At 50.5% G+C, this 14,740-nt stretch overlaps 1 protein-coding gene across 3 annotated transcripts in view; it reads left to right on the top strand.

Moving 5' to 3' along the window:
• The first annotated feature begins 3,533 nt into the window (after positions 1–3,533).
• Positions 3,534–14,740, top strand: part of Tmem51 (transmembrane protein 51) — a 53,511-nt gene continuing 42,304 nt past the window's right edge. The window contains exon 1 of one of the 3 annotated variants that reach the window (XM_027399960.2): positions 3,534–3,834. The gene's annotated coding sequence lies outside the window, so the exon portion shown is untranslated. Of the gene's footprint in view, positions 3,835–4,111; positions 4,240–4,485; positions 4,723–14,740 lie in introns of those variants that run through there. The other 2 variants (XM_027399959.2, XM_027399961.2) reach the window with 2 other exon arrangements.

Consider the following 14,740-nt stretch of genomic DNA (forward strand, 5'->3'; position numbering starts at 1 on the left):
TGTGGCTTACTGCTTGCTGACTGTAGGAAAGTTAGCAGCAAAGAAGTTTGGGCTCAGCTCTTTCAGGGTTCAGAAATGAACCCCTGATAAGAGTAATTGGGAATCTACACTGGGAAGGCTGAGGCAGGAGGATCACGAGTTCAAGGTAAGTCTGAGTACACGGTGATTTCTGTTAAAAAAAAAAAAAAAGTAAGTGGGAAAAACAGAGCCCTGGGAGGGAAAACAGTGACAGATGGCAGAAGCCACAGCCAGCAATGGAAGGCACAGGGCTGACAGCTGACTCCTGACCAACTTCTAAATATTATAAACATATGGAAAAGTTGAAATTACTTTTTTATTTATGTGTTTATGCTCACACATACACATGTGGCCGTCAGAGGACAACTTTGGGAGTCTGTCTTGCCTGCCGTATGGGTCCTAAGGATCAAATTCAGGTCAATGAGGTTTACCCACTCAGCCCTTCTGTTGGCCCATGAACACATAAAACAACTGTTACTATTATGGGGGGCATTACCATATGATGGGGGGCATAGCTATGCCACAGTGCTCTTGTGGTGGTCAGAGAGCAACTCTGAGAATTGGATCTGTCCTTCCACCTATACTTGGGACTGGGACTTGAACTCAGGTCTTCAGGCTTACCCAGCAGGTGCTTTACCTTTACCCATTGGGCCATTTGGCTGGCCACTGAGCACACTTTTTTATTGAAGAGGCATTTCTCTTTCCACTTATACATCATCAGAAAGGGGTCTATCTAGTCACAACCAGTGACAATGTATGGCTCTTTGTTTTGGTTTTGTTTTTCCAGACAGGGTTTCTCTGTGTCAGCCTTGGCTGGCCTGGAACTTGCTTTATAGACCAGGCTGACCTCAAACTCACAAAGATCCACCTGCCTTTGCCTCCAGAATGCTGGGATTAAAGGTGTGTATCACCACTACCTAGGTGATGTATGGGTTTTTGTTTTGTTTTGTTTTTGTAAATAGTGGGGTTTTTTGTTTGGTTGTTTGGTTGTTTGTTTGGTTGGGTTCCTCTCTCTCTCTCTCTCTCTCTCTCTCTCTCTCTCTCTGTGTGTGTGTGTGTGTGTGTGTGTGTGTGTGTGGACAAATTCTCACAAAGAGCTATCTTCAAATTTGTTATATAAGAAGAGTGACCTTGAACTTTTGATCTTCCTGCCTTTGTTCCCAAATGGCAGAGCTACAGGCATACACCACCAAGCCCAGCCAGACTTTCATTCTTAAGTACCACTTGCCCACTCAGCCAGAGTTCAGGAAAGGGCCTTCTAGACAGGTCTACTCTGAAGAGCCTAGTGTTCAGGAGTGGGCAGGCCAGTGACCCCAACAATGGCAGCTCAGACGACACAAGTACTTACACAGAGAGCACTGTCACATTCTGCTCCATCTGATCCTCATATTGATCCTGCAAGGAGATATTTTTAGCATCACTATTTTTATTTTGTTTTTGTGCTTCGTGTGCTGAGGGTAGGGCCCAGGGCCACACACAGGGCTGTGCATTCATCATTGCCATCACTATGGAAAGACAGAATACCATGTAACCCAGGCCGGCCTCAAACTTAGCTGTGTTCCCAAAGGTGACCTTGTAGTTTTATCCTCCTCCTTAGAGTTGGGATTACAGGAGTGTGCCGCTCCACTGGGGTTTATGCCCTGCCGGAGAACACAGGCAGGGCAAATACTCTGCCCATTGAGCTACACCTTCAGCTCCCATTGTAAGAATTACTTAAATAATTATTGTTTTGGAGAGAGTCTCATTAAGTTAGTCGAGCTAGGGTTGGAGATGTGGTTTAATGGTAAAACAGTCAGCTCACATGTGTGAGCTTCAATCCTGACTGGTAACAAAAGAAGGTGGCCCAAGGTGGCCTCAAATGTGCAATCCTCCTGCCTCAGCATCTCAAGTTCTGGGGTCATAGGCATATGTCCCCTATGTACCCAGTTAGCATCACTGATTTTAAATTTAAAGAAAGAAACTGGGGCCCAGAGAGGATAAGACGTTTCCCCAAGGTCACACAGTTCACAAATGGCAGAGAAGCCAAATAAATAAATAAATAAATAAATAAATAAATAAATAAAATAAAGACAGCTCTGATGAAATCTTATCCTCTTGCTAAATCCGGGATTCAGGATATATCCAGGTGCCTCTTGAGAGAAGGACTACAGTGGTCAGTCAGCAGAAGGGCTGGTGAAATCATTATCGGCCTATACAGCTGAGACTGCTAGATGTCTTCATGCCCGTGGCTGCTGTAACAAAGTGCCAGGAACTGATGGCTTAGAGCAACAAGGTTACTTAATGTTATAGTTCTGGAGGCTGGGTACTTTAGCCAGCTTGAGCTGGTATTTTAGCCAGCTTCCTCCAGGCTAAAATCATCGTCAACACAGCACTGGTGAGATCCCTCCCAGGCTTTCTACCACACGATCTACGCTTACTTTTTTCCAACTCTTACAGGATGCTAACATCCCTTGGCTAATGGTGCCTTTCTAGGGGCTTTATCTAATGCTTACTTCTGCTGTCAGGCACAACAGGTAATAGAAAGTCACTGTCTGAGATTCATGTCTTTGGATGGTTTCCCCTAAGGACACACGTCTGGGGTCTTGGTGAGCTGACACACAGTGGGGTAAATTGGCCAGCAGCTCCAGTGCGGGAAGAAACAGGGAAAGAACCACATGGACGAAGAGGGTTGAACAGGGGAGGCGATGAACAGAGCACACTTCCTTCCCATTCTCTCTCAGCTTTGCTAGTAGCTCAGCTTTGGCTGTGACGTTTTTGGCCTCTCCCCACTTGGAAGATGGTTTTCCGAGATAGACGAGATGCACAGACCCGCCCTGCTGGATGAGATGCAGTGTGGGGCGGGCCTGGGGCTGGATCCGGGCATGGAAAAGTACCAGTATTCCTTTGGGACTGTCTGAATGACCTGCCTCGAGTCTGTCAGGGTAAAATGCAACCTAGAGGCCTGGGCTTGGATGCAACCAATAACTATCTGCAGGTTTGTGAGGGGTTGAGGGAGAATGGTCAGGGGAGCGGGTGGGATCCCAGGCCGGGTTCAAAGTAAGGATGTGAGATATATCAGTTACTTTTGCACTCCAAGCCTCTGTTTCCAAAAAAATGCCTTTTGCACCTCCCAAATTACAAGCCATTCCCAAATTAATCTCTTGCTAACTGCAAGTTAGAAGTAGCAGCGTGCAGTGTGTGATTGGACTCCGGAAGTATACAGCAAGGTGAATTTGCGTCCTGGGAGTACCCAGGAATTCCAAGTGAACTTGGCTGCAGCCAAACTGTGCAGCTTGTCCAGAAAGCGGTCATCCCCAGTAGGAGGCGCCTTTGGTCCCCAACCGGCTTCTCTGACACCGGGCTGCCCAAGGACTTCTAAGGCATTGAACTTCAAAGAGTTGGACGCCCACCCACGAAGGGGACCCTGGCCTGCCCATGTCTGAATTCAAAGCTAGCAGGGGACACAGATCCGTGCCTAGAGTCGCGGGGTTCCCAGGCAAACTTCCAAGCAGGTGAGACGGCTCTCAGTTCAGAGGACCCTCCCCGGCTCCAGGCAGAGGGAGAAGCCAGCCTGTGATTCGCTGGAAAGTTTTCTGCCAAGCTGGGAACGCGCCCATTATGGAGACTCTCCCCGGCCGCACGCTCCACCCGAGTTGGGGCTCAAAGTGGAGATCCGGAGAGCGTCCGGGAGACCCGAGAGTGGGGAGCTGGCCGAGGGAGTGAGCTGAGAGCTGGGAAAACCTCGCTTCCTTCCTCCTTCGCTCCACCACCCATCATTGGGCTGGGCGGCGGGGAGCTACCGGTGGAGAGAAAGCGGCGGCCTGCGCGCACAGGAAGGTGAGTTTACCGCCAGGTGAGGTGGCAAGGACTCCCAGCTCTTATTACCCCGCAAGTGTCCCCCTAGACAGCCACCCCCCTGCCGCAGAGTGCTAGGTCCGGGACACTGAGCTACACGGCGCAGTGCCAGGCCCACCAGCCTGCTCCGCCCCGGGGTCCGGATCCCCGCCCGGTGGCGCAGGGTGAGCAGGTGGGCGGCGCCTCCCGAGGGCGCCCTCGGTCCCTCCCTCCAACTCTCCGAGCTTTGGGACGTGCTGCCTAATTCCCACCGCCGTCCCCAGACTGCGCGCCCTCTCCTCGCTGCGCTTCCAGGCTCCGGCTCCGCGGCCCATGATTGCCTGGGGTGGGGGTGTCGCGGAACCCCCAGCCCCGGGCCGAGACCCAGTGCGACCCGCCGCCTCCCGGGTGAGTGTGCGCCGTCGCGCCGAGGGGTGTCCTGAAGGGGTTGTCTGTGATCCCCAGGGCATATGCAGAACCTGTACCCCACAGGACTCCGAGCCCCGCACCCTCTACAGCCGCACCCGGCCAGTGTGGGGTACTCCCGCCTCCCCGCATGGCTCCAGCTTCGGCCTCGGGGGCCCCCTGTTGGCGGGGACCGGTGCCGTCTGCCTAGGCCTGGACAGAGGTTTTTGGGCACTGGTGCTTTTGAGCGGAAGGAACTAGGATAGGAACTGGTCTCATGAGACCCTGTCCTTGTATGTGGCGGTGGACACCATTTACTCTTGTTTCTATCTGTTACCGGGTTAAGATTCGTGCCTGTAGAAGCACTGGAGGGGTGGAGAGCCAGGGGTCCTCCAGGATCTTTGGTTTCTTTACCAGTAAAATAGGAATGACAGAGCCCTGGGCTGAGGCTAGGCATTCTTGCCCAGCAGACCGCCGACTCCGTAGGTAAGTTACAGGGCTCAAGGGCGATAGGATACCTATGAGAAATTAAGTTTGCCCATACTTGACGAGAGTGTTGGGGGTGCATTTGAGGACAGAATGCCAAGTCTGATTTCAACGTTGACCACTTGAAGAGAGAATTTCTGTCAGCCACAGGGCAGGAACAGGAGGTCTGTCCTGGAAGCTGCTATGGGGGACACTACAAAGTGGTGGCTTCCAATGATGATGATGTGTGTGGCCCCGAGCCAGGTCCTTGGCCAATCTAGGAACTTAGGGATGGGAGTCCAGAGCAGAGTGAAGGGGCAGGGCCTAGGTATGTGAGACCATGCACGCTTGCAGGTACAGGGACTCCCACCTGTCCCCTCCAGGGCCTCCTCTGGCTTTTGTTTTGAAGGCTAACTTGAAGGTTGGCCTCTTAAGAGAAGGGTCAAACAGCTTCCCACTGAGACCTGCCGCTCAAGGATGGGGGTCCTCCCTTGTAAATATCTTTCTCAGAACTGACAAAGGTTCCCTGAACCCAGACCTAAAGAAAGAGAAACAGAGGTTGGCGGTGAGTCAGTTAGCAGCTGGGTATCACCCAAGGCCAGGCCTGCCCAATGAGGAAATCAAGGAAGTCAGCGGTAGACATGGCCCTTGCCTAGAGGGTGACGGATGTCTCGGTGCCACTGTACTCCTGTTGGCTGTGTGATGGAGGATGGACAGTCACCTCCTCTGAGATGGGAGTGCTAGGCCCCTAGGCAGTGATGAGGCGCTGGTGGCACATTTGGTGTAGTTGGTTATATTAGTACTGCTGTAGTCACCAGGGCATCGGCATCCCTTGCGAGACAGGAGGGGAAGGTGTCAGAGATGGCAGACGCAATATTTATAGAGGTATATAAGTATGGAGATTATGTGCCATTCAGGTTGTGAGGGTGGGAGGGTTGAGGGGGAAGTTAAAGGCCTGGGGGTCCATGACGATATGGGCTAGGTCGGCAAGAGTTGTACTGGAGCATCCCACAGAGGTGGGCTTAGGTAGACTGAGCATTTTCTGTGGGCCAGGAGCTGCCCAAGATGGGCAGTGTGGACACATTCCATTCTAGGTCTTAAGACAGGGGAGCCATTTGATCACAAGGTTAAGATCATTCTTGTGTGTGTATATGTGTGGGGTCTCAGTGGTGGGATGCTTGCTTGTCATGTGAGGCCCTTGTTCCACCCCCAGCACTGAACAAGACACAAGAGCAGCAACCAGACTATCTCAAACTTAATTTAAACACTCAGCTAGGAGCAGGAAGACTGGTTATGGGCTGGGCAGCAGGGACACAGAGGGGCACTGGTTAGGAGACCATACAGGAGGCAAGGATTAACTTGTGACCTTCACGTGTGACTGATGGTCAAGGGTAAGATCCCTGGGCTCCGTGGGAGGCCCAAATGGGTGCCCTCTTTCCCACCAGAGAGCCCATGAGTTCCCAGGATGTTGGCAGGGCCCTGAACCCTCCAGCTGTTGCTTGGGTTCCAGATGTCACAGGCTCAGGGCTTTCTCCATGTACACCGGGGACAGAAGAGGTGGCTCCTGCTGACCACCTGTCCTCTGTGGGCAGCTTGCCCTGGAGGGAGGGCGAGCTCCAGATTTACACCATCATGTTCCTGCATTTTTCCTCTTCCCTGTTCTGAGGCTGGCAGCGAGTCCTTTCCCATCTCTTGGGCTAGAGGAGTGGAAGGGCTTGGGCTCTAGGCTCCTCTTGTTGCCGCCACAGATCACAGAGTCTAGGGCGGGATTCTAGGGAATCCGAGATGCTGGGAAAGTTCTAGTGTCCTCCCAATGGGACGTGAGGAGCCTGTGTCTGGCTGCTGTTTCCTTTCACTTTTATGGTTGGTGCTCTGGCACACAAGGGAGTACATGCTGCACTTAGCATCCTCAAGAACACCCTCTGTGTCAGACTCTCTCATTGCCTGGAGGCTACAGAAGGATCCTGCAGTGTAGCAGGTGGAGAGGGGAGCTTCCAGCTGTCCACCTGCCACTTCACGAGACCCATGTAACTCAGAAGGGCCAGCAGTTGGGGGCACGCCCAAACTCCCTCTGGTTCTTCTTCATGTGATCCCCAGAGGGCCTGGCCACGAGGGGGGTCAGCTTGGATGATTTCTTAGCCTCTGGGTCTTACTGGACGTTCCACTGAGTCCTGCTTCTCCCCAGCCTGGACAGGTGGCACAGCCTAGCCTCGCCTGGCAGTGTTTTTTTTTTTTTTTTCCCCGGCCTTGGCACCAGGCCTCCTGTCCTGGCAGTGTTTGTTTGGTTTTCCTTCCCCTGCCACAGACCAGGCTGCCATAGCCACTTCCAGATGGCCCAAGACCAGGACCAGTGATCTGTCAGGTGGGCATATGCTAAGCTGTCCTGGCTACCACACCTTGGGTTGACTCCTCATTCCATTCTCTCAAGCCCCAGTCCTACCTCAGAACAGCTGGTTAGCCCTGGCCCGCTGCCTGCTGCGGTTTAGCTGTTTACTCGGGCTCCTGTATCCCCTGGCCTAGATTCACAGGCTCAGCTGCCCTCCCATTTGCATGCGGGTCACTTGTGGACCTAGGATGTTGGAACCAGCAGAAGCCTTAGCTTCAGAAGTCCAATCTGCTGCTCTTGCAAATGGGGAAACTGAGGCCGGAGGAAAGGGAAGAAGAACAAGCCTGAGATCAAAGCCAGGACTTTGACTTTCCCAACTCTGTCTAGGATGACTTATTTTTATTTTATTTACTATTAGTGTGTATGTGCAGGCGTGTGTGTGCTGAAGCATGTGTGTAGAGGTCAGCTTTTGGGAGTTACTTGTCTCCTTCTACCTTGGGTTCTGGGGCTTGGCAGCAAGCGCCTTTACCTGCTGAGCGGTCTCATCAGCCTGCTTTGGATGTCTCTGAGGGTCCTTATGTGTATTTATTGTTGGTTTGAGGGTCTCACACAGCCCAAGCTGACTGCACTCCGTGTACAGCTGAGGATGACTTCCTGAGACTTCCAACCCTGCGGCCGGTTTATGTGTGGCTGGCACTAGGGCCCAGGGCCTCGTGCATGCTGGGTGGTGAGCACTTTACCAACTGAGCCCCACATCCTCAGACCTGTTGTGCCCAGAATTCGGAACCCCAAAAGAACCCGCCAACAAGGAGACGACTCACCGAGTGCAAGGACAAAGCTTTCTTTATTGACTCGAGGATATGAGCTGCAGCAAGGACCCCATTCGTTCGGGAACAAATGGAGTCCCCACTTTCGACTGAGGGGTGTTTTTATAAGGGAAATTGTAGGGCTGGAAGCCCCAAGATTACAGAACTTCCGTGGTTACACAGGACAGGGCAATGGTTGTGTGCTTCAGGCAAGGTGCAATGAAGCAGGATGCTGCAGAGGAAATGAGTTTGTTAATTATCTCCTGGGCTGGGGACTTCTACAATTGATAACTATCTGACCCTCTTTGAACCAGAGGAATGTGGACACCATTCTAGGATGTGGTATCTGGTCTAAGGGCTTGAGTCCTGTGGACCTTTGTTTAACCTTGTCTGCTGAGTTGCCTTTTGGGAACTCAGAGTTTTCTTTTTGGGCTTTGGAGTCTAGGTTTTAGACCTTTATTAATTTTTCCTCTTTCAGACCTTGTAGATGATTCGTGGGGTTGGGGGAGAGTTGAAGCTGAAAGCAAAAACAGTGTGGTCCCCTCTCCAGAAGCCCCTTTCTCTATGCTGCATGCTTCTGCAGCCATGTGTTGAGAAGGAGTTAAGGGTAGGGGGCCTAAAAGGCACAGGAGTGGGTTTGGTATTTTCAGGGCCGGTCTGCTCATTGTCGTCTGGGAGGGAGATGGTGATATTCTGGCACTGCCTTACCCACCGAGCCAGGCAGGCGTCCGCAACTACAGACTAAGGAAACTGCTGCTTCTCCACACTGCAAGCACACACCTGTCCCTCACAAGGAGGAAGGGTGATACCATAGACCCAGCGACACAGGCCAGAGGACTGATTGGTTTTGCATTCTGAGGTGTTGTGTTCCGAAGAGTTGAGTCGTTCCCTCTCCCCACCCAACCCCCCGACCCCGACCCCCACCCCTGGTTCTGGTATGCTACCTGACGGCCATCAGGAATTCAGGAGTCTGGACTGTAGGGTTCCTTCAGCCAGGACACCGCCTTGACCCAAATCCTCTAACGCAGTTCGCAGTTCGAGGTGCACGGGGTTTCCGAGTCCATGCTTCTGCATCACTGTGAGTGTTAGAGGATTGCTTTTAAGATGCCCGAGTCTCACGAGGCTTTTAGAAAGAGGAGGCTAGCGTCTGGATGGGACTGGTGTGAGCACAAGGTTACACAGAGGAAGAATATCGTTGGTGTTCATTTTAAGCCAGTGCTACCTCCCGTGGTCCCATGGCTTCCCCAGACTAGGCCTTGTGGGATGTGTATAGTAGGTCTAATTTGGGCTTGTTCATTTCAGCCCTTCTTCCCGTGAAGAGGTAGCAAAACTGGAGACTGGAGAGATGTCTCAGTGGCTAAAAGCACTTGTTCTATAATCACGAGTTCTGATCCTAGCTTGTAAGAAATAGGCTGGGAATCCCTCCATTGCCTGTAACCCCAGCTCTGTAGAGGACTGAGACTGGACAATCCCTGAGGTTTACCGGCTTCCAGACTAGCTGAAGAAAAAAGAACCCAAGGTTCAGGGAGAGACCAGGCCTCAAAGCAGTGGTTCACAACCTTCTTAACGCTGCAACCCTTTAATACAGTTCTCATGCTGCGGTGACCCAAACCATACAAGTATTTTCATTGCTACTTCATAACTGTAATTTGCTACTGTTATGAATTATAATATGAATATCTGTTATGCAGGATATCTGATATGTGGCCCCTGTGAAAGGTTGTTTGTGACCCATAGGTTGAGAACCACTGACACAAAGGAGTAAGGCAGGGAGCACCAGAGGGTGATGACATATGGAGCCCTCTCCTGGCCTCTGCCCATGTGTAGCAGTGTGCACACACACGAGCACGTAACTCCCTCTGCCCCTCTCTCTCTCCCTCCCCCTCTCTCTCCCTCCCCCCACTTTAAATGTTGTTTTTAAAAGAATCAAAGGCAAAATAAAATGTTCAGAGAATTTGCTTCCTAGGCAAGTGGTGCAGCGAGGGCCACCTCTTGGGGACAGACTTCTGGGATGGGACATTGTTAGTATTGATGGTGTCCTGGATATGGGACATTGTTAGTATTGATGGTGTCCTGGATGGACAATGGATGTCTTCCAGGCTAATGTTTGCAAACTATTGGCAGCTTCTTTAATTGTTGGGATTTGGTTTGGTTTTTTGAGACTGGGGCCTTCTATCCCAGGCTGGTCCGCAATAGCTATATAGCCAAAGATGACCTTGAACTCCTGATCCTCCTGCCTTCACCTCACCAGTTCTGGGATGGCAAGCCTGTGCCACTGGTATTATCAGTGGGCTTAACAGTTGGTTAAGTGTTCTTGCCCTGATTTTTTTTTTTAAACGTGAAAGAGAAGAAAGATTACAAATCTGTATGCATAATTTTTAAAAGCATTTTATTTATTTTGTGCTTGTCTGAGATGCATTGGGACAGTGTGTGGATGCCATGGCTAGTACATGGACGTCAAGGGATGACTTTTGGGACTTGGCTCTCTCCTTCCACCATGTGCGTCCCAAGGATCAAACTTAGTGGCAAGTACTTTTACCTACTGGCCTATGAAAAGTATTTTTATTAAATTTTTAAAATTACTACTATTTTGGTGCTTTGAGACAAGCTCTTACCATGTAGCCCTGGCTGTCCTGGAACACTCTATGTATACCAGGCCAGCCTAGAACTCCCAGAAATCCTCCTGCCTCTGCCTCCATAGTCCTAGGATTAAAGGCATGTGCCACCACACCAATATATTTTTATAAACTTTTAAAATGACATTTATTTGCTTACGTGTGTGTGTGTGTGTGTGTGTGTGTGTGTGTGTGTGTGTGTGTGTATGTGCATGTGTGAGTGTGAGTTGGGGTATACTTGTGCCAAGGTATGGCTGACAAAAATAGAGAACAGCTTGCAGGAGTTGGTTCTCTCCTTCTGCCACGTGGGTCTTAGCAAATGCAAGTCATTAGGCTTGGCTCATCACACATATCTTTACCCGCTGAGCATCTCTTGGACCTATGGGCAGTCTGTATGTGAGTGTGGTCTGAGTCAAACAGACTTGTTTGTCTCTGTGGTAGGAGCTTTGGGCAGTCCTGCTTCGGGCCACTGGGTTTTTAATGCTGTGATCCTGGGAACTCAGGATTCCTTGGATAGTTCCCAGAAGCAGCTCAGGGGTTTGCAAGGACAGAGCTCAGGGGTGAGAGGCAGAGCCAGCAGGAAGGAGGAACTGCTTGCAAGTGTTCTACATATACCTTGAGTGCAAATGGTCCCTTTAAAGAATTCAAAGACCTTAAAAGTAAAATGCATCCCAAAGTGGAAAGCTACTCTTTACACAGCCTCCTCGATTCTTAGAAAAACACAGAGACAAGGGGCAATGTGCACCAGGCCTCATTCTGATGAGTGTTTCCAAGTGGAGACTGTGACCAGCATTCCAAAGGAGTCTAGGCAGTTGGTGTGAGGTAGCCAGCTGGCCTGGACCCACATCCACAGCACAGAGTGTGCTGGCTAAAGGCCACACTGTGCGCACACCTGGAACACTCTTCAGGAAACCCCATCACTATCTGGCAGCAGCCCTGCTTATAATGCTGTCTTAAAGCCCTTCATCAGGGCTGGAGGGATAGAGAGACAGTTAAGGGCTGCTCTTACAGAAGACCTGGGTTTGGTTCCCAGAACCCACATGGCAGCTCCTAACAGCCTGTAACTCCAGTTCCAGAGGATCTGATGTCCTCCTCTGGCTTCCTTGGGCACCTACACACATATGGATGTGTATACACACACACACACACACACACACACACACACACACACACACACACACACTCTCACATACAACTGAGTTAAAAATAACCCCCTTTTTTAAAAAGCACACATTACTTTGTTCAATAGCAAAACTTACTTATCTACCACCCAGGCATAATAATCCTGTTTCCTACTTATCATTTCTTCTCCTTTTCTCTTTTTTAAAAAAAGATTAGTTATTTATTTTATGTATAAGAGTGCTCTATCTGCTTCTATGACTCTATTCAAGAAGAGGGCATCAGATCCTCGTAATAGATGGTTGTGAACCACCATGTGGGTGCTGGGAATTGAACTCAGGACCTCTGGAAGAGCAGCCAGTGCTCTTAAGCACTGAACCATCTCTCCAGCCCCACTTCTCTTCTTTTTAATATGCTCTTTTCCTTTTTGAGACAGGGTCTCATATATCTCAGGCTGGCCTCAAACTCACCAAGTTGCCCAACATGACCTTGAACTCCTGATCCACCTGCCTCTATCACTTGAGTGCTGGGATTACAGGCGTACCCTCCACACCCAGTTTATGTGGTGCTGGGGCTCAAACTCAGGACTTTGTGCATGCTGGGCAAGCATTCCTTCAGTGAACTACATCCCAACACCCCCCCTCTCGATTTATGGATTGACTGATAACTCCCCAAGACTGCCTTCCTGGCCTGACAGAACCAGGAACAGCCTACCTTCACCCAGCATGTGAACCCAAGAACCAGAACCCAACCTCACCATGGTGGGCCAGTGCTTTGAGATCATGATCTCGTGTGTAATATATAATTCTGGAAGTCTCTAGAAGGTCCTGGTGTGTTCTATACATGAGACTTGGGGTAGGTGGGTGGTAGGACTAAACCCTGAGCCTTGCATATGCTAAACCATAAGCTATTGGCTCAATTACTCTTAATGGAACCTTAATTTTTGCCAGTTTTCTCTTCACATCAGGGCTGGAGGTGGTCTGAGAACAGCTTGCCTTCTTGTGCTGTTTTTCCTGACCCCACTGTCTGGCCTGATGAGGGTGTGGACCTGGATTGTGATATATGGTAGAAGGATCATGAGGTTTTTTTGTTTGTTTTGTTTTGGTTTGGTTTGGTTTTTGGTTTTTCGAGACAGGGTTTCTCTGTGGCTTTGGAGGCTGTCCTGGAACTAGCTCTTGTAGACCAGGCTGCTCTCGAACTCACAGAGATCCACCTTCCTCTGCCTCCCGAGTGCTGAGATGAAAGGCGTGTGCCACCAACGCCCGGCCGAAGGATCATGAGTTTTAAAAGCTCTCAGCCTCCCCTAGGAAAGCAATCTGAAGAGGCTTCAGGTCTGGAGCCCTGTGAACTGCAGTTTGGGTGGGTAATTGTGGGTTGGCACTGCCTCTGGGTAACTCTGGTTTTCAGATGATTAGCAGTGCAAACGGTTGTGCCTTGGACCTAGGCCTATGTAAATACATTTGCATAAACAAATGTTACAGTCCTTAGTTACTGAGCCTGTATGCACCCGAGAGGCAGCCCCTGTGCCCACAAGGATATAGCCTGTGGTGCTGAGGGAGACACTGGGGATATGTACCATACAGTTGGAATATGATCGGAGGACCCAGGCCCAGGTAGGAGACTTTAACTCAAACTCAGAGCACAGGGGAAAGATTTTATTTTAGAGACTGCATCTCATGATGCACAGGCTAGCCTAGAACCATGTAGCCAAAGATAGCCTTGAACTCTTTATCCACCCCCAGAGTTCGGGGATTAGAGATCTGTGGCCCGACCCTTCCCCTTCGTGGCCGGGCTTGTCTCAGTCCCAAACCACAGAAGCCCTGAGGTCCGGCCTGAGTGGGGGAGCGCGGACTTGGAAATTCCCAGCAACCCAACGGCAATAAGGATCAGATACAGGCATCTTGTCATCTTTGGAGAGCTCTCAGTTCCAAGACGCAAACTGAAGTCTCCCGTTTATTCCAGCATCTTTCTTTCTAACCATTCTCCCCTGACCCTGAGACCATTTCTCTTCTCTCTCCCAGCCTTATCCTCGGATACCTCAAAACAGTGTCTACTCCCGTAGACCTAGTCCTCCCGCCCTGCTGCAGGCCTATCCAAATTCCCCACTGAGACTCTGCCATTCAACAGCACATCAGCTAGCATCTGCAATACATTGCAGTCCGGAGTCCCGGATACTGGAACGGGAGGTTTCGACCCCAAGAAATTCTCTAATGGAATTGTTCTCTGCTCCCGATCCCCCCCCCCACACACACACACACCATCTGCTTAATTCAGTGCTGGGAATAGAGCCCTGGACCTCACATGTGCTAGACAAACAAGCTACATACTGGGCTATATTCCTTAACCTGGGGAAAGGTCTTTGAAAGAAGGGGAGTCTGACCTGAGGAGGGGAGCAAAGTTCAGGTGGCCAAGCACTTCTGGTGGGCATGGCAACCCGTGCAAAGTCCCTGGAGTAGGAGAGTTAAGTTCACAGGGGCCCGTCGAGCTGTGAGGGTGGTGGGGTGGGAAAAAAAATACAGAATTTCCTTCCAGAAGTTATTTTAATGTTGGCAGTTCCTCAAAAAATTAAAATAGAGCTGCCATGCAGTCCAGTAGCTTCACTTCTGGGTATATGCTCTAAAGAATTGGGCTCAGGAGGGACATCTGTGTGCTGTGCTCGTAGCTGTGTTTGTGAGAGCTAGAATGTGGGTGGGGCATCCGCAGATGGATGGATAAACAGACAGAACATGGCCCATCCACCTAATGGAATATCTCTCAGCCTTCCAACGGAAGGATTCCTGGCACATGCTTCCTGAAATGCTAAGAGAAAAAAGCCCATGAAAAGACAGACTGGAGGGGCTTGCTCAGTGGGTAGAGCTTGCCATGCAAGCTTGAGGACCCGAGTTCAGATCCCTAGACTACTGAAGAGGACGTAAAGTGGCTTTCTGGTTTCCAGGGACAAAGGGATGGGGACAGTGCCGGGGAGAGATGTGGTTTTACAAAACAAAGAGCTGTATGGATGGGTGCAGTGCTGGTGATAGTTGGCCTGTGACAGGAGTGCCCTTCATGCTACCAAACTGCACACTTAAAACTTGGTCAGTGAGGCTGTTGAGATGGCTCAGCCGGTGATGTGCTTACCCAGAAATCCTGACAACCCAAGTTCGATCCCCAGAACCCATGTAAAGGTGGAAGGA

Source organism: Cricetulus griseus, chromosome 2 (assembly GCF_003668045.3).
Source record: "Cricetulus griseus strain 17A/GY chromosome 2, alternate assembly CriGri-PICRH-1.0, whole genome shotgun sequence".
Taxonomy (NCBI): domain Eukaryota; kingdom Metazoa; phylum Chordata; class Mammalia; order Rodentia; family Cricetidae; genus Cricetulus; species Cricetulus griseus.